Consider the following 19,661-nt stretch of genomic DNA (forward strand, 5'->3'; position numbering starts at 1 on the left):
TCATATCACACAAAGCTGCCCTCCCCACCAAAAAAGGGGGGAAATCCATGTTTAACCAGTTATGGGAGATCCAAACATTCCTGCTTAGCCCCCAGTAATAACAAGATGGTTTCAAGTTACCCAAAAAGAGAATAGGTGGATTAGAGTATGCAGCAAATGCTTGCTTTGGGAAAGTGGAACCTGCATTTAAGGTACTCTGTCTTGCCTTTCTAGTGATTGGACTTGCTTCCAGCGCTGCCAATAGTTCCTAATGCCACAGTTAAACAGTGATGGGCATTAACAGCACACCCTCGATCGAAGAGCCAGGAATTAATATGTCTCTAAGAAAAATTTAAAGTAGAGATACACACCCAGTCCATTGAAAGAGGCACATCTGGGCACTCTGTTTCCTATCTCCACACTGATGCCATCTTGAAACATCTTAAAGATGAGTGTCTCATGTGGAAGCAACTCTTCTAATGCAACCAGCTGCAGAGTGGAGGAGGAATTGGTGACAATGGAATGGCACGAGGGCTTGAATATTAGTCCTGTTGACTGTCCTTTAGTTGCCAATTAAGAGAGACACTGCAATGATTTTGGCTTCATATTCAAAGGCAGCCAATTCTTCAAAGCATATATATTAATTCCTGGTTATGCTCCATTGAAGGACACTATTCTGTCCCAGTATCTGGAACAAGGAATCCTTGGCAATCCTATATAAATAGTAAATAAATAAATATTAATAAATAGTAAATAAATAAACAGTAAATAAATAGTATCTGAAAACCTGATGCTCATGTGTTTTGGATCTCTCCCCCTACTGCCACCATTCATATAAATGAGGTTACAGTCTCCAGTGTTATTTGTCTTTGCACAGGAAATGGGAATAACCTTAGGAAAGCCTCTTGGACTAATTTTGTTGCAAGCACAATCTTAAATCTCCCTTACTATCAGTGACTTTGACAGAAGAAGAAGTCTGAATGTGGTTTTTCACATTTTGTGAAGGTTTTATGATGTTGGACTTTGGAAGTGACTATCCTGATGGCACAATTGGCTCACAGCTGCCGGTATACTTACTGTCTCTGCAAATGAAATAATGTACTCTTGAGCACTTTCCCTTACTCAGAATAAGACATGCAAACAGCTGTTGCCGCCTTTAGAGTAGTTCTGTATAACACATGAAGAATAAAAATACATCCTCCTTTCATATGAAAGAAAAGTATGGGAGCTTGGAAATGACACTCAAACCTCCTCAAGTGAAGGACAGCCTCTCAACCATGCTGGTGCCATTTCTGGAGACCCACCTGATCTTTTGCAGTCTTTTATCACCCAAAATGTCATACAGTCATGTAGGAAGAACTATGGAAGTTCTCCCCTCCTCTCCAAAATTAACATTCCAAACACAATGGCCAAGCCTATTTTATTCTCACATTAAGAAGATTTTGTAGGCGGATCAGAAGAAAACACCAGTGGATGGGTTCAGCAGCCTGCGACTTCAAAATGATGCCTTTGTTGATAATGTTATAAGATCTTTTCTCCGTTGCTTTAGCTCATGCTGTGTAATAAGACATTAATACTGTTTCAGGAGCAAAGGCAGCATGGCGAAGCCCAGCCTCATCAGATCTCGGAAGCTAAGCAGAGTCACTACTTAGAACAGCAAGGAAGACTCTGCAGAGGAAGGCAATGGCAAGTCGCCTCTGTTTTTCATTTGCCTTGAAAACCTTGCTGGATTCACTATGTCAGCCACAAATTGATAGCTATTTCTATTTTTTAAAAAATTATTTGCATTTATTTCTCACCCTTTACCAAAGTCTCAGGGCAAGTTACATAAAAGCATACAATGATAAAATCACAAACTATAAAAATCTAACAGTAATAACACAATAAAACCCGATCCTAAAATCTCCAAAAAATCTAAAATCTCTTTGCCCCCCCCACAAAAATGGAGGGGGGTCCTCCCAGCAGGGGCAGACAGCCAAATACCTTGGTGAAGAGGACAGTCTTTGCCACGCACTGAAACTCCAAGACAGTAGGCACCTGGTGAATCTCTGGGGAGAGGGCATTCCACAGTGTAGGGGCAATTGTAGAGAAGGCTCTCAGGGCCACCTCACCCCCTTACCCCTGAAGGGGGTGGGGTAGCCAGGCTGACTGCCCCTTCTGATCTCAGTGCCCAGACAGGAATATATAGGCAGATGCGCTCTCTCAAGTGCCCAGGACTGAAGTGGTGCAGGGCTTATAGGTTTAAAAATAGCACTTTGAATTGAGCCCGGTAACACATTGGAAGCCAATGCAGACTCCACAGAATAGGGTGATGTGATCCTGGTGCAAAATACTGGTCAGCAGATGAACTGCCATATTCTGGACCAGCTTGAGCTTCTGGAATGTCCTCAAAGGCAGCCCCATGTATAGTGCATTGTAATAATCCACTCTGGTGGTTACCAGAGCATGGGTAACTGTGGTCATCATGGTCCTGGTTGACACTACCACTTGGCTTTCCAGAGGCATTGCCTCATCCAGGATGACCTTAAGATCCTGCATCTGGTCTTTCTGGGATAGAACACTTCCAGCACCAGGTGTCCCTTCATTCCTGGACCTGGGAGCTTGGCATGCACAGAATTTCCATCTTATTGGGATTCAGTGTCAATTTATTGACCCTCATCCAGTTAATGGCAGCTACCGGGCAGCAGTCCAAAACTCAGGCCACCTCATCTGATGCAGATGGAACTGAGAGGAACATCTGGGTATCATCCACTTATTGGTGACACCCAAAGCTGTAAATATGACATCTCCCAGTGGCTTCGTATAGTTATTAAATAACATAGAAGACAGGACTGATCCCTGGGGAACTCCTCAAGACAGCTCCAAAGGACCCAAGTACATGACCACCTGTCCCAAACTACTTTCTGGAGCCTACCACTGAGGTAGGACAAGAACCACTGTATTACAATGGACCCCTGTCCTAACCCTTGCGATTGCTCCAGAAAGATATTATGGTTGACAATATCAAAGACCACTGAAAGATCTAGAAGTACCAACAAGGACAACTGACATCAGTCTCTTTCTCTCACCTGAATCCAGCCTCTTTCCTGACTCTGTCCAAAACCCCTACCTGAACCCTGACTATGGATCTAGAAAATCAGTTTCAAACAAGTGGGCCTACAGCTGCACCACCACCACCCACTCCAGGACCTTCCCCCAAAAGGGATATTGACTCCTGGGTGATAGTTTTTGAGATCTTTTTGCTCCAAGGATGACCTATTCAAGTGGGGCCTGTGTCCTTCAAGGCATGAGGCACCTCCTTATTCCCTAAGGAGATGCTCACCACCTCCTGAGCTCCCCCAGCCAATCCCCCCTGGTTAGATCCAAGGAACAGGTGGTCGGCCGCAACCCTGCAAGTAATTTGTCCATGTTCTCAGGTCACAGCAATTGAAAATGATCCCATACAAACTGACCACCCTGGAGACTTCCCCAGGATCATTCAAAACCATGAAGTCCAATTCCATATCAATCTGAACGACTTTGCCCTGAAAATATTTTGCAAAATCATCATAGCTGACCTCCGAGGGCAGAACTGGTCCCCACTTCCCCTGCATGGAGGTGGAAACCAGTCTATTCACTACTCAAAAGAGTTCACCTGAATGGCTATTTGTGAATGCAATGAAGGCAGTTCTTCTCATAGCCCAAAGCTCCCACATATATCAGGGAGCCATCCAGGCTCTATCAGTAGGCCAAGGACACTTTGGAGCAATTGTGTCAACAGCCCTGGTCATCTGACCATTCCATAGCATGACCAGGGCCTCAACAAGAGTACCAGTCATGTTGGCCAGAAACTCCCCTGGAGTCCTGGGGAATTCACATGCCATCTTGCTCCTAGGCCAGACCATCTTAATCAGTTCCACTTTACCCACCCCCCCGCCCCACCTTCCCAAATCCATCCTGTTCCCATTCTATGCCTGCCTTTAATCTGTTAACCTTGCACATTCTTGACTGTGATTTCTGCAGTTTTCCTTAGAGGTGATTGCCTGACTCCAGATACCTGAGCATTGTGCTGTTCATGTGAACCCTGAGTAGTGTACTAGCTGCTAAGTTTATGCTCTGTTTTGTCCCTGCTCTATAGCTTGTGTCTGTATTCCAGCTATTTAATGAGGGATTATCATTCCATTTTCACAGAGAATCTGACTGATGTCCTATTAGTTCATTGCATTCTGTTGTTTTCCATGTTGTTTTCAGTCTTCTTTGGATTGGGTTTGTGGTGATGTTTTTCAATTAAAATGCAGTTGTAGCCCAATTTGCCATGTGTGGGTTTGTAAAAGTGATGTAAACATTCCCTGAACTACTGTATCTTAATTTTTTTCCTTGTGTTTTAAAACAGCTTCTTTTTAATTAATTACTTCTATTTACCATAGCACTATGGCATTCCTAAATGAATTCTTAACAAGTTTTGTTTCTTTTTTCTTTACTTTTGGTGATCATAAATGTACAATTACAAAATTATGATCCTGAAAAATAAAAACAAAACAGTGAAAGATAATTTGATGAAACAAGAAATGCAGCAATTAAAAATCTCTCCCTCAGAAAAGGAATGGATGAAGGATCCATTCAGATGCTCTGGAAATGAAGGAATTATGAAGCAGCTCTGAAATGGAAGAGGCTGGTAAGAGATAACTGCATAGAGAAGTTTGCTGAACGGGACTTTGTAGTGTGTAATTTTAGAATCTTGCCCATATGGTTATTTATGCTGGATTTTATTGGATAATATGAGTACCTTTTTATGGGACTCCCATTTCAATTCTACTTGCAGCAGAACAGGCACACTCTGCTAGCACAAGGAGGAGGGAGATTTTGGCCCAGTACCTCCTTCTCACAAGGACTATCTGTGCCATGTGGAATTTTGTCCATGAGGGTCTTGTGATTCTGAGCACTGATGTTTTGGGAGCTGTTACTGGAAGGAAAAATATGCCTCAGCAAATTCTTTGCCCTAGTAGTTTGTAAGGACCATGATTTATTTTCTTCTTACCCAGTTCAGTTACGGACTCAGTTACATTTCTAGTGAAACCCTCAAATTAAAAAAGGGGGTTGCTAGAGGAAGCATTTGATTCTTTTATTTTAGGTAAGGATGTTCAAACATTTGCTAGTCTATGTCCTGTTCAACCAGTTACAAATAGGAAGCTGATTTTTTGACAGTCAGTTCAATTGTTGATCAACCTGTTCTTGGCTTTTGGCAGGTGACTTCACTGTTTTCATTCTTAACCCGGCAGCACAGTTCAATCAGCTTTTTGTGCACGTACATTCTCACACTGTCAATTGAGTTCTGCTCCCCAACCCTCTCCTTGCTGCATGACTACTTGAATCAGCAGGCATTTGTTTAAACAGACAATTAAATCAGTCACAAACCATATACCTCAGTTATAAATAACTTGTGTTTCAACAAAATCCTATCCTTCATTGTTCATCATAGTCCTGTATATTGCTGGCTTAACACTCCCAGTAGTTAAAGCTCTATATTAGCAGCACAGTTTTTTCCCCCTGGTAAAATGTTCTTTCTATGTAATAAAGCAAAACAGCTCTCAGTTATTAGAGCAGTTCCTAGTAACAGTAAACCCCTTGTATAATACCTGAAAAGCCAGATTTAGGTTACAGGGGACTCAATGAGCTGAGTCAGTGGCATCCTGCAGACATACTCTTAAGTCAGTATTTCAAAATCCTTTCTATTGCTGGCTGGGAATTGTCCAGGCACTGCTGAGTTGTTTCTCTTCCCAAACTATGGGGCAATAAAGGTAGGGGGAGGGAGAGATCCCTTGTTACATTTCCCTTTGAAATTCTACGAGAATGCTTTCCTGTTACCTTTAGCAAAATGCAAAAGAGGAACACACAGGAAAAACAGCTGGACATTTCTCAATTTAAAATTTCAAAATTGGTTTGGTTGTATTATATAACAAGCAGGGGATGCACAAGGGTGGGGTGAGACATTTCATTCTCCCCTCCCCTCCCCTCTTCTTTTATCTTTTCCTCAAAGCTCCCATTCTTTCATTGCTTCCCTTCATCCCAGGCACCAGCCAACTAACCTACCTTGATCTGTCTCCCTGTCGTCAGCTTTCCCCCCTTCCTTCCCCTTGCCAGCCTCTACTGGGGAAAACTAAAGGTCAGTTGTGTGGTATGGGCTGTTGGGCCCGACTGTGGAGTGCTGCCCCTCAGCCCAACCCAGTTGATCTTTTTATTTGTTTGCAGAATTTGTGTCCTTGACAAGGGATACAAGGGCTTCTGCCCTCACAAGAGCCACCAAGGCAACCGACAATTTAAAGCATGCACAATTGATTCACATTTTAAAACCATCAAAATCAACCTCTCCAAACATTCATAATTAAAACAATTAAAAAGCAGAGTGAAAATATGTATCAAACATTAAAAAAAAACATTGTTAGGAAGGACAGATCACTGAGGGAATTCAAAATGAAACAAAGAAGTCTTCACTCGATGACAGAAGGTAGCAACTGAAGGGGTCAGATGAATCTCCTTGGGGAGACAGTCCCAGAGCCTTGGTGCCATGATGGAGAAAGCCCTTTCCCAGCTGAATCTCAGATTGTGGGGCACTCAAAGGAGGCACTCCAACAATGAATAATTACAATTTCTATAGTTTGTTTACGGCTGGGAGTGCAGCACCTGAACCCTTAGACTTATGCCACCTGAAGAGTGGTTTATGTCCATTTAGCCCTATGGAGGGCTTTTCAGAGGTGAGGTTTTGTTTTAGCTTTCCTCCCCATGCCATCAGAAGGCCTTCTGGAGTCAGTGGGATGGTGCAGTGGCAGTATTGTCCCTGGCTGCCTTGAGCTTCGGATGGGGCTGCCCATGTATCATGTTTTAAAGCTCACACTTTGTTTCAACTCTGATTGAGATTTCTGTTCATTTTCAGATTTCTGTTGTCTGGATCCTATTTCATTGTTTATTGGATGTTCCATCCTATTGCTTGTACTCGACTTACTCTATGTAACCTGCCTTTAGGATCAGCAAGGAAAGGGGACTATAAACAAACAAGGAGGAGGAGGAGGAGGAGGAGGTGGGGGTGGGGGTCTTTCTCTGAGGCCATGGGATGTGGTGCTAAGTGGCTATTTTAGGCTATATATTGGAAGTGATGCATTGTAGGCAAATATCTTTGGCGTGTTACTTTCTAGAGTTGGTTTGCTATGCAAACAGGACTTGATTGTGTATTTTATTATGTACTGTTGTAAGCCACCATGTCCTTTGAAAGGGCAGTGTATACACAAACAAACAAACAAATTATTTAAAAAAATCCTAGCCCTATAGCAATGAGATCTCCTCCCCCTTTCTTTTGCAGGCTTTGTTCTACAGTCTGGCTCATATGTTTCAGGAGAATAGACAAGGTGGACTCCAGCAATAAATTACACAGTCCATTTGTTATAATGTGTATACATAGAAATATACTTATAGGCCAATTATACACAAGGCATCTGCTGTGCAATAGAGGCAAAATTACGTCACTTCAAGATTTCTGGTACGGACATATATCCTCAAGCCCTGCTTTCACTTTCTATTCTCCTAATGGGAAGTGAGACACTTCTAGCATGAATTTAATTTTGCTTCGCAGTCAGAGCAGGCAGATTTGCCAGTGGGCACAGGGTTGACCCGGACTTCTTCCCTCTGCCCACAGTCAGCATGCCTATTTCCTCCCCCCGCTCCCTCATGCTGCTTTGCATACTTCTCCCTTGCCCTCCTCCCTGGTGCCAACTCTTTCCTGCTTCTCTTAATGGTTGTGTCAATACATTGATATCAAGCGGAGTCTCTTCCTGGCTCCACTCCACCTCCTCTCCTCTGCTTCTGCCCTCCCCAAAAATCAGGAAGGCATTTTTAAAACTTTCATTCAGACAAGTTTCTATTTTAAGAATAAGCCTCTCTGTTGCTGCAGCAGTGAGAGAAAAAGAGATTGAGTGGGAGGGTGTGTGTGTGTATGTGTGTGTATAGGGGAAGGGAGGGGAAGAGAATATCAGCAAAATCTGTGTCTTTAGGGCTGTTGATGAGTAAAAAGAAGCAGCAAAAAAGAGGGTTGGGACTTCAGGAAGCTGCAGATCTGAGCTGCCTCTTAGTGTGAAAATAGAGACACAAGGAGAGTCCTCTGCAAGCCCACTGTGCAGAGAAGAGTCCCAAGGTAAGCATTCTCTGCATAATTGGCCATACAGTATAGAAGTGATAACTACTAAAAGCAAATAGACCTTTCCCACCATATTGTACAGTCCATAGAATAACTTTTCACATTCTGGAAGATCTTTTCCCCATTGTCATCATATACCCCTTCCCCATTTGTTGTTGGGTGTATTTCCTATCCCCCCCCCCTCTATACTCTGTTCCACAGAAAAATAATTGTACAGTCAGTTGAGGTGTAGTGGTTGAGAAAATTGTATGCTTCTGCATTAGAAGATAGTCTTTTTACATGCTGCCTTTGTCAAAACTATTCTTTTGTGTATTATTGAACATGGTACTTTGATACAATTCACTGAATGATTTTCAAATGGATTGGGGGAACAGGGCTAGGTAGGTATTAGGACCCAGGCAGATCATTCTACAACAATGAAGGCCAGGATGCTTTGTTCTGGGGCAGATGAATGTACAACTCTACTATCATCTTTCTGTGGAACAGAGTATAACCTTGCTCCACTTTTTCTTTCTGTTATGTTTTATATTGTTTAGAACTGTTTCCCTCTGGTTTCCTTCTTCCTTTCTGTGACTTTTTAATTTATTTAGAACAATTCCTTTTTGTTCGATTCTTTTTTAAAAAACTGCAGTCATAATCTGCTGCAAAATAAGACAGTGTCTGATATTATAAACTTAAGTATGGATACTGGACATTAAATTCCAAGAGCATAAATAGGATTTACTTCCAAGTAAATAGGTTTCACCTGGGAAATCTCCACCAAGCTGGGCGCTAGTTAAATAGGTACAATTTTCATCTTTTCTACTTCAAATTGAGGTTAAATAATTATGGACTTTATAAGTAATCTCTGCATAAATTACTTTCTAACCTTCTCATCAGATTGTTTATGACAGGTAACATGTGCACATGTGATTGGGTGCTTGTTAAGTTTTTCAGTTCAGGGAGTGATTCACATTTGCATTCCCTGCAGCAGCAACAATCTTAGTGAATGCAAATCTGTGTGTGGGTGGAGTCCATTGTCCATGAATTTAGCATGCAGAACTTGGCTACCAGTACTTTACAACACCAGAATCAAAGGCCAAGGGCATGCTGGGTTCATGGACAATGGACTCCACCCAGACACAGGGTTTGCATTCACTAAAACTGTTGCTGCTGCAGGGAATGCCAATGTGAATCACTCCCTGGACTGAAATACCCCACCTGCAATACAATGCAGTCAACCACACCTTTACATAGCAAGTTCCACCCAAACACTTACTGATTGGTTCCCCACCCTGGGACACGGACAATATATACCCCACTAAACATTCCCTTCTCACTGGACATAGTGTGTAACAGACTTCCCTCTGTGATACACCTTTGAAGATGCCAGCCACAGATGCAGGTGAAATGTTAGGAACAAGATCTACCAGACCATGGCCACACAGCCCGGAAAACCTACAACAACCAGTTAAATCCATCCGTGAAACCCTTCAACAAGACCTGTTTAGGATCACTCCTCAATTTTTCAAGTAGCTGCATTGCTAAATTGCTAACACATAAAGTAAACTTTGTGAGTTCTAAATAAAAACATTGCAACAATTTGTAATGAGGGGACCATCCAGCAACAAGCACTTCCTTAAATAATGGAAGAAACATCAGTACATTGCTAAAAGTTGTAAAAAGAAGCCATGACATATTCTGTAAATGCATTGATGATGAAATGATGCATTTTTCATTGAATTCCAGATAATTGCTGTTAGGGAAAAAACATTGTAATTCGCAAGGCTGATTGGATGACATTTTGGGTTTTAGCTGCAGTCCCCAATGGAAAAGTGTCAGTGAAAGTCCTGTATTTAATGGGGAGAATAACAGAAGCAGTACAATAAGTTAATCCTTTATTTATTAGAACAATAGCCTATATATGTATAATGCATTGTCCTTTTATCTCTTGAGTGGTGCAGAAAATTAGAACAACCACATTTGTCAGAGATGGAATTAAGACTTGGAGATTCTATCACCAAGCACTTATTTTCTGTCAGATCATCTCCTTAGGGGCAAGCAGGTCATACCCTGCAAGAAAGCCACAGAGTTGCTATCTCCAATACCATGCAGTTTGTTTTCACATTGTGGCACGTAATTCCACTTAGCCATTTGTGGATGGTCAAAAGTGTGCTTAGCTTCTACACATGGAAAGTTTACTGCTCATAACAATTAGAACATACATACAATTCCAACAGTCCTCCACATCAGGTGGCAAATTCAACAAACTGCCTGCTGCAGACCATCATTTTGTCCTTGTGGTATTTTTGAGAGTCTGTTGCCCCTTATACCAGCACCCACTCCTTGAGGGAAGACAGAGGCCCAAAAAGGGAGTGAAGCCTGTTTCTGAGGGTGGAAGTTTGGGTAGCTGACTTTGTCGGACTAAGGCACTCCCCCCCCCCCTCTCTCTCTCTCACACACACACACACACACACACAGAGTTCTTTTAAACAGAAAATCCTGTTAGGGCAAACCAATCTATAGTTATAAGTGCTGCCACCATAAACTGAAGTAAAATAACTGGAACTTAAAGAGAGGCTTTTGAAAGCTTGAAACACAAAACTGGATTTTTATTTAACAAACTTCTCTTCTCAGGATGATAGTTTAGAGAGGCACATACACATTACTTTAGGCAGGTACTTCCTAATGGTTACAGAGCAAGCAGTTTGTTTGACTGTTTCAGTTACAAGCCCTCTTGTTTCCCACCAACCAGACCTCTAGCTGCCTCCCCTCAGTCTGAGATATATGAGAATACAGGCCCCCTTTGCCTTTTCCCCCTTTGTCTCTCTTTGCCCTTAGACACTATCTCCTTCGACTGACTCTGAGGAAATCACAGGGTTCTCTTCACACCGACTCTCAGTCTGCTTTCCAGACTGTCAATTCCCCATCTCTTTTCTGACAGGCTTCTTCCTGCTTTTATAGCAGACAGTGCACCCTATCTGTGACTGCCAGCTATACCATTACAGCCCAGCCAGTCAGGCTGTGCTCTGGTTGTTACTGTGGTCTCTGCTCTGGCTAACTGCACCTTTGCAATTTAACCCCATAAGAGCCTAATCCGTCACGCCCCTCCACTCTGGAATAAAAATTTAGAAAGCTAAATGGGCTACGGCAGAGGAGAGCAGCGAAAAAGTCTCACGGTGCAAGGTCCACACGTATGAGCCATTTTCTTCCCCTTTCTTACCTCTGCTGTTTTTTCCATTGTCTATTTCACATGGTATGTTTCTTGAGGTTTAAGTTCCTTTATTTTTTGTATATAAAACTTGCTAATATACTATGTGCACTTGTGGCGCTGCATAAATAATACTAATAGTAGTTTTATTAACTGCTGCTTACAGGTGACCATTTCCTGCTGATATAGATGTGATGCCTCCTAGGCTTTGAGGAAACTTGGGAAAGGAAGATGTCCAGAAATCCATTAGTGGGTTCTGTGGTATCTATGGGCATCACACAGAGAATCAGTTCTTCTCATTCTCTTTATTTTCATATTTCAAGGAAATATCAGTAGTGGTTGGGCCAGTTGTCTGTCAACGAAGCCTTCCTGCCATCGGGGCAGACTGGCCCTTCAACTTATGAGGAAAGGTTCTAGAGAGCATTACTGGCAGCCAGGACCAAACAGAGCCAAGTGGTTCCTATGCCACTGCTGGCCACACAGGGGTCACTCCAGTGTAGTTTTAATGTATCCAAGCACTCCTAACTGTCCTGCTGTTCTTCACACCAAGTATTCCTGGCTAAACTTCAAAGTGACTGGAGGCTTTTTCACAAATTTCAGACTGAAGAAGAAGAAGAGTTTGGATTTATATCCCCCCTTTCTCTCTTGCAGGAGACTCAAAGGGGCTGACAATCTCCTTACCTTTCCCCCCTCACAACCAACACCCTGTGAGGTAGGTGGGGCTGAGAGAGCTCTGAGAAGCTGTGACTAGCCCAAGGTCACCCAGTTGGCATGTGTGGGAGTGTACAGGCTAAACTGAATTCCCCAGATAAGCCTCCACAGCTCAGGCGGCAGAGCTGGGAATCAAACCCGGTTCCTCCAGATTAGATACACGAGCTCTTAACCTCCTACGCCACTGCTGCTCTCTGAAACTTACTGGATTCATCAATGGAAACTTACTGGATTCATCAATGGGATATTTGTGTACTGATTTCTATGATTTTTAACATCTTGTTTAGTGCCCTTTGAAATAAACAGTTAACAAAAGAAACAAACATGCTGATCATGTTAGACTGGATTAATGGATCCAGGAAATTAATGGATCCAGGAAATTAAAAGGCCCTCCTTATTGCTGACTCATTTGTCTGTGGCCTGCCCTGAGAGTTTTAATAAAGAATTTCTGGTTGTGTCTGTTTAGAAGGTAGCAGAAATATCTCCAAGCAAAAAAAAAAAAAAAAAAAAGGGGGGGGGGGGGGCCTGATTCAACAGGTTTCAATCCTAGGGGTTTATAACCATAAATATCAGGATCCCACCAACAGGAATGTGTACTACCAGCAATGATCTCAATACATGCGGATGTCATTTGATGTACAGAGGTCAACATGGATTTGCTATTTACATACCACTTCATGTCATGCTAAACAAAACCTAATAAATACATGTGGATAGCTGCAAGTGTACTTTTAAGAGGATGTATACTTCAGTAGATATTGCTGACAGTCTGTTATGAAGCCCATCTTCAGCAACAACCTGTAATGGTTCCCATTTTCCCCTGCCCTTCCTGCAAGATGGTCAGGGCAGTATCCTTGCCTCCATTTTTTGCTCTAGGACAACTCTGTAAAACCTATTAAGCAACCAGAAGAAGCAATACCGAATTAGTGTAGGAACTGAGGACAATGTTATAAAATGAGTTTGAAAAGTTATTTGCTACTGGTAACATTTATATGCTATTGGGCTGAAAATGGTTCACAGGTTAAAAAATAAAACAATAAAAACAACTAAATTTTAAAACTATCAAATGGACAAACAATTGATGGCAAATAAAAGCTGCAATCATTTTGTGAGGGAATGCTATTGGAAGTGAACGGTTGCTGCTATTACAGGTGACTAGAAAATGTCCCTCAGGAATCTTCTGTATACATTCATTTATTAAACAGCCCATGTTCTGAGACAGGCTACAAACTCTATTTCATTGTCAAGACAACATGTAAAGTAATTAATTTGGCTGATGACACAGTATGATGTGGTGGTGAACACAGCTCAATGCAGTACTTAGCTATCAAGGGGCAGATTTTACTTTTAGCAACTTCTGTTTGACTCTTCTGATGGCAATTCCAGTGGACAGGTGTTAACTGAGGGGAGAATTTAGCCGTAGGCTTTCTCTATAAATGGGCTGATACCTGGTGAAATGTGCACATTACTGATCAACATAGGCTTGCTCATTAACATGCAAAGTACAAGGTTGTTTGGTAAGACGGAGCAAGTAAATGAACAAGATTTACTTCATTTTGCTTTATTGCATGCCATTCTAAGAGCTCTGGACAGCATATCACAATTATACAGGCCCCAAGGCCTCAGAATATAAAGAGGGATTTGCAAAACTACAGAAGAGCTATTAGGAGCAGAGGACATGGCATTGATGTGTCAAAATCTTGTCTGACCATACCCCTAGAAGATCTGGGAGGTGGCAGGTTATCTTTATACAACTGGTCACCAAGCAACCATTATGAAAAATGTATGAATTGACCATTAATTTAACATGTGAATATTAAAAGTCTACGAACGGAGGATCCACAAGGACTAGCAGAGGCATTTCATTTTCCACTATTTCTCTTCCTCCATTATATCCTCTTTTGCTTCCCTGGCCGCCCCCACAGGCTCACCTCTTTTCCTACTTCCTTCTTTCCTTCCCACCCAGCAGACAACACAACGTTTATTTTATTTATTTATTTATTTTTCAGTTTTATAGACCGCCCCATCCCCTGATCCCCCATCCCCTTATCAACTCCTTCAGCTTTTTTCCCTTTCTTCCCAGGCAGCCTTTCCCAGGAAAAGTCTGACAGAAAATGTGAACTTAGTGCTCGGCTAGACCCAGGTGTGGAGTATTCAGTGGGTCAGGTTGCCAACTCTGAGTTGAGAAATACCGGGGGGGGGGGGGGGGAGAGCCTTGAAAAGGTAAAGTCCCAAGCAGTCATTTTCTGTGTGTGTTAAGTGCCATCAAGTTGCCTCCAACTCATGGTATCCTCCAAAATGTCCTATCATTAGCAGCCTTGCTCAGGTCTTGCAAACTGAGAGTCATGACTTCCTTTATAGACGCAAACTTTTTTTCTGCTGCCTTCAACTTTTCATAGCATTATTGTCTTTGCAGTGGCTCTTGTCATGCAATGTGACCAGTGTGACCTTTCTAAGGAAAGTTCAGAGTTGATTTGTTCAAGTACTCATTTATTGGTCTTTTAGGCTGCCCAAAGTGTCTGTAACACTCTCCTCCAACACCACATTTCACATGAATCTACCTTTCTTCACCGTCCAACTTTCACATCCATACACAATAATAGGGAATACTATAGCATGAATTAACTTCATCTTGGTTGCCAATTGCCCATCCTTACATGTAAGAAACTTTTCTAGTTCCTTCATGCCTGCCCTTTGTAGACTCAGTTTCATTCTGATTTCTTGGTTGCAGTCACTGTTTGGGTTGATGTTGGACCCAAGAAATATTTAATATTGATTTTTTTATTTTATTAAATGTCAGTGTTGTTCTTCTCATCTGTTCAGGGTAACATATCAAAATTACAATTTAAAAGCATAAAACCAAATCCCAGATGGTAGCAAAAAATGTTTTGTAATAAAATATATCATATGTAACCAATACTGCTGCTGCTGCAGGAAATGCAAATGCGACTACAAATGTAAATGGACTGATAACCCCACCCGCAATGCAATGCACTCAACCGCACCTTTGCATAGCGAGTTCCATCCAAACACTTACTGATTGGTTTCCCACTCTGGGATATGGACAATATATACCCCACTAAACATTCCCTTCTCACTAGACGCAGTGCGTAACAGACTTCTCGCTGTGATACACCTCTGAAGATGCCAGCCTCAGATGCAGGCGAACCGTAGGAACAAGATCTTCAGGGAAGTTGCTTCAATTATACTTTGGCACAATTAATGTTTTGGTTTTTTTCAGTTTTCATCAAAATTTCAATATTACTAATTCATCGTTTGTATCACAGTTGGCTCCTGGTATTGTTTCAGCAGAGAGAATAGAACTTCTCCATCTTACAATTTTCTCCAAGGGAACATATATTTGTAATATGGTTGCAGTCATCAAGCCTCTTCTCTCTGCAGTATTATTGTAATTTACAAGAAAACATAGATTGTCTGGGGGAAAAGTGCCTGGTAAATGTTTTGTTGGATAAATATGCTCAGTTATTGGAAACAAGGGGTTGTGGAATGATATAGTATATCACAATCTCATCAGATCTCAGAAGTTAAGCAGGGTTGGTGCTTGGAAAGGAGACCTTTCAGGAAGACTCTGCCAAGGAAGACCATGGCAAACCATCTCTGCTTAATCTTTTGTCTTAAAAATCCCACCAGGGGTCACTATGAGTGCAACCCAAAGGGAGGTGGGAAGAGCCTTGGAAGTGGTGTGGGATTGTGCTGATGTGGGTGCTACATTGCCAGCATAAGGGCAAATATGCTGGTGGAGGGCTGTTATGCTGGCAGTGGGGTGCTGTGCAACTATGCAGCATCCAAACCCAGAAGCTTCTGCATGCTCTGGCACCCCTGTGCTGCAGGGCCCTGTTCCAGTGTGGGCGGGGGCATTCTGGGGGTGTTACTAGGGGTGGGCTTTCAGCCCAGGAGTGCCTCCTACACAGCCAAAGGACTTATGCCATGGTTTTGTGCGGCATAGCCCGTTGGTCAACAATAGGGTTTTTTAGGTCAGCTGTGGAGTTTTGTTCTTCGAGCTTCCTCCACTGCCTGAAACCCCTTAAGAGGCCATGCAGCTGCCCTGCAGCTGCACCATCCCTAGCCACTACCCCCACTTTTGGATTGGCCTGCCTAAGTCAGCAGCAACTTGATACAAACACTAGAAAAAATGTCTGTCTAAAATTTGTGTTCATGTGTGTAAAAATCCATTCTAAGTCAAAACTAATAGGTTAGTCAATACACAAACAAAATGTGAGTTTTCCCCATAGATGATAAAGCCGACATTTGCTCTAGAAATCTGTACATTTATAGATGTAGATCTGAATTGTACCTGCATTTACATTTCAATAGGTTGGATGCACCTTGTGCAAAGCCAAGTATTACTTCCCTAAATTGGCAAGAACATAGATGCCTCCACATTTTAAAATTCTGTGTTGATTTGTAGATTGCTTGCTCCATATACAGTGACAATAACTGCCTCTTTTGAGATAAAAGTTTTTTGTGCAAGGATCAAATGCCAGAACCACTTGTCTGGGTGACTTTTTCATGCAGCCAGCTTGTTGAACCCTATGCTCTGATTTTTTTTTTTTAAAAAACAATCCTGGCATCTGTGGGTGAACACTTTCATTTATGATTTAAATCAGAGGTTACCAAAGTAACAAGCAGGTTAATCAGCTGTATCATGATTAACTGGAGAAGAATACTTCATATTCCCACTTCAGGCAAATAAGAATTTTTTTTAAGTTGGCACTTCATTGACCATTTCTGATCCACTTGACTTAGAAACAATTTCCCTCTCATGACAGTCTCACACCCTACACTGTAAAGGTAAAGGTGAAGTTTCCCCTTCAGTCGTGTCCGACCCTGGGGTACCACTGCAGGCAGTGATTTCATAGGCAAGCCTCTTTTGTGGGGTAGTTTGCCATGCTTTCCCCAGCTATTCTTTACCTCCTAGCTATGAGCTAGGTCAGCGATTCCCAACCAGGGTGCGTGGTACCCTGGGGTGCCGTAAGCATGTCCCAGGGGTACCGCGGCAACACTACTGGCCCCCTCACTTTTGTGGTGTCTTCCGCTGGTGGCAGCAAGGACATGGAGCTGGCCCAAGAGGTAGGGCCTGCCGCAAGGTCAGCAGCTAATTCTTGCACCCCCCCCCCAGTGCTTCCCTTCACCCTGGGAGGGGGAGGTTGGGGGGTGGCAAGCAGGGGCACTGGGAGGGGAAGGTGGGGGATGGCAGGGGTACCATGAGATATGAAGAGAGAGGTCAAGGGTACCATGATGTTGAAAAGGTTGGGAAACACTGAGCTAGGAACTCATTTACTGACCAAGAAATGAATGGATGGCTGAGTTGACCATGAGCCAGCTGCCAAGATATCTGACCCATAGGGGGCTCGAACTCCTGGCCGTGTGAGGGGCAGTGCAAGCACTTAACCACTATGCCACACGGCTCCTCTACACTCCACCCTACACTGTAAGAAATGAAAAACATGGTTGAATTGCTGAATATGTGTCCAAGAGGCTCTGGGTTATTTGCGACAATGAACTGTGCCAAATGTTCCAAACTCTGGATTCGTTGAGGTGTAATCAGATCACAATGCAAGCATCCCTTGATGCCAGGCTGCTGTAATTTTTGTTATGTTATACTGTGCTGGTTCAGAAGTGTGCTTGGAACAACCTGAAGTGCCTGAGCATTCCTAGGAATGCAACAGCATGGAGGAAGTTAGCTACTAATTGCAGGCAATGATTCACATACATGTTGACAGCTGAAAAATGCACTGTCACACCCATGCAAACAATACATTGTGGGGATTTTCAGCTATGGTGGCAAGGACAGTTGTACAGGCTGCCTTTCATCCTCTCATAAGCTATTGTTTCCTAATTTTCTATCTCTCCAGAGCAGTCAGAACTTATTTATTTATTTATTTATTAGATTTTATAGACTCCCCAACCCCCAAAGGGCTCTGGGCGGTGTACAATAGCAAACAGTGCACAATAAAATACAAATTATAACATTGAACATTAAAATCCCTTAAAAACACAATAGCAGCATTATCATAAAAGCCTTATTAAGCAATGGCGTCCGATCCTAAGGTCGGTCCTAAGGCCGGGAGGGGACCAGCAATGCCAAAAAAAAAAAGATGTAATGCAGGGCAGTGCCGGGGATGGCATAAAATCCAGGGTGGGGGCATCAGAAGGGGGCAGGCTTAAATCTGGAGTCTCTCAGCTTGCTTTTTGTTGCTGCTTGAGGTGAGATACAGGAGCATAGCTCCACATCAACACAGGCAGCCCTTTGGTTCCCCCTGGCTAAATCATAAATGCTCCTCGGCCAGGCTCAGTCGTCCTGCTGAATAACAGCCAGAGTCTTCCCTGCCTGACAGAATAGCTACATGCTTTTCAAATACTGTAACTTCTAATCATTCTTACCCAATCTCTCTGCCTGTCAGACTCCCAGTTTTATTCAGGCTTTTAAAGTTCTGCCATTGGTATTCCTTTGAAATTCTGGTCCTGTTCTGATATAATTGAAAACTCCACTGCACTACACTTCTGGTTGATCTCATCCCAATGCTGACATTGTCCTAAGTTCTGCAAACTTCCCCAGGTTCCAACTGATCTGGAATCACAAGGAAGTTCGTGTTATCAGGTGAAAGAGAAGTCTCCCCCCCGCCCCGCCCCAATCAAGCAAAAAAAAAAAAGGCAGGACATTTTTTTCTCAGTAGCTGTGTGGAAAGGGCTGCTGCTTTCTGGGGGGTTCTGGAATTTTAAAGGGAACTTTACAAAAGGGAAATAGTGTGCATTTGTTTGTCTTTTAAGGCTCTGCATAGCATTAGTCTATCCCATCTTAGGAAAATAGTTCTTCATATGATCTCCTATGCTTGTTTTTTTTAATTATTACATATAACTTAAGTATTACTAAATAAATTTAAGAAAAAAATAATTATAGCACTGTTGCTAACGTTGCAATTAGTATTTCCGTGTAGTACTTCAATAGAATAATGTAGGCCATTTCATTACCAACAAAGTGGCAAATTTTAAGCCGAACCATACATGAACAAAAAGTCTGTCCATTTCTCTACTAATACTTTAATCTTTAATCAAACATTCCTGAATCATGGGTGAATTTCCTGGGTAAAGCACAAACAGTTGTAGCTGCAACATACAGTTTCAAAATAAGCCATCTAGTAGGCAGAGGATAATTATTTCTCACAAGATTCAGCAAGACAGTCTTGGGTTTAAACTGATCATAATTCCAGGAATACATGTGAGGACTGTCAATATATGAGAACAAAGAATTTGAGTATAGTTTCTGAACCATGAAAGATAAAAAGTATGATCCATAGAACACCTTTAGCTTTTCAATATGTACAAATATTTTGTTTAATGTAGCCGGGGTTAAGTACCAATCAATCTAGTATTGTATGTCTTGTAAAGTGAGTTTTTCATTGGGTTAGAGACCTTGTACCATGTATCATCAGGAACAGCTGCATCTAGATCTATGTCTTAAGATTTGTATCAGAATCTTCTAGTTATAAAAGTATAATTCAAAGGGTTTTTTAAAAACAAAACTAGAGAACACCCCTTTCCCTATAGTCCAAACCAAATGCTGATTTTAGATATACTAGAATCAAGGCAGAGATT

This window comes from Sphaerodactylus townsendi, linkage group LG05 (assembly GCF_021028975.2).
Source record: "Sphaerodactylus townsendi isolate TG3544 linkage group LG05, MPM_Stown_v2.3, whole genome shotgun sequence".
Lineage (NCBI taxonomy): Eukaryota > Metazoa > Chordata > Lepidosauria > Squamata > Sphaerodactylidae > Sphaerodactylus > Sphaerodactylus townsendi.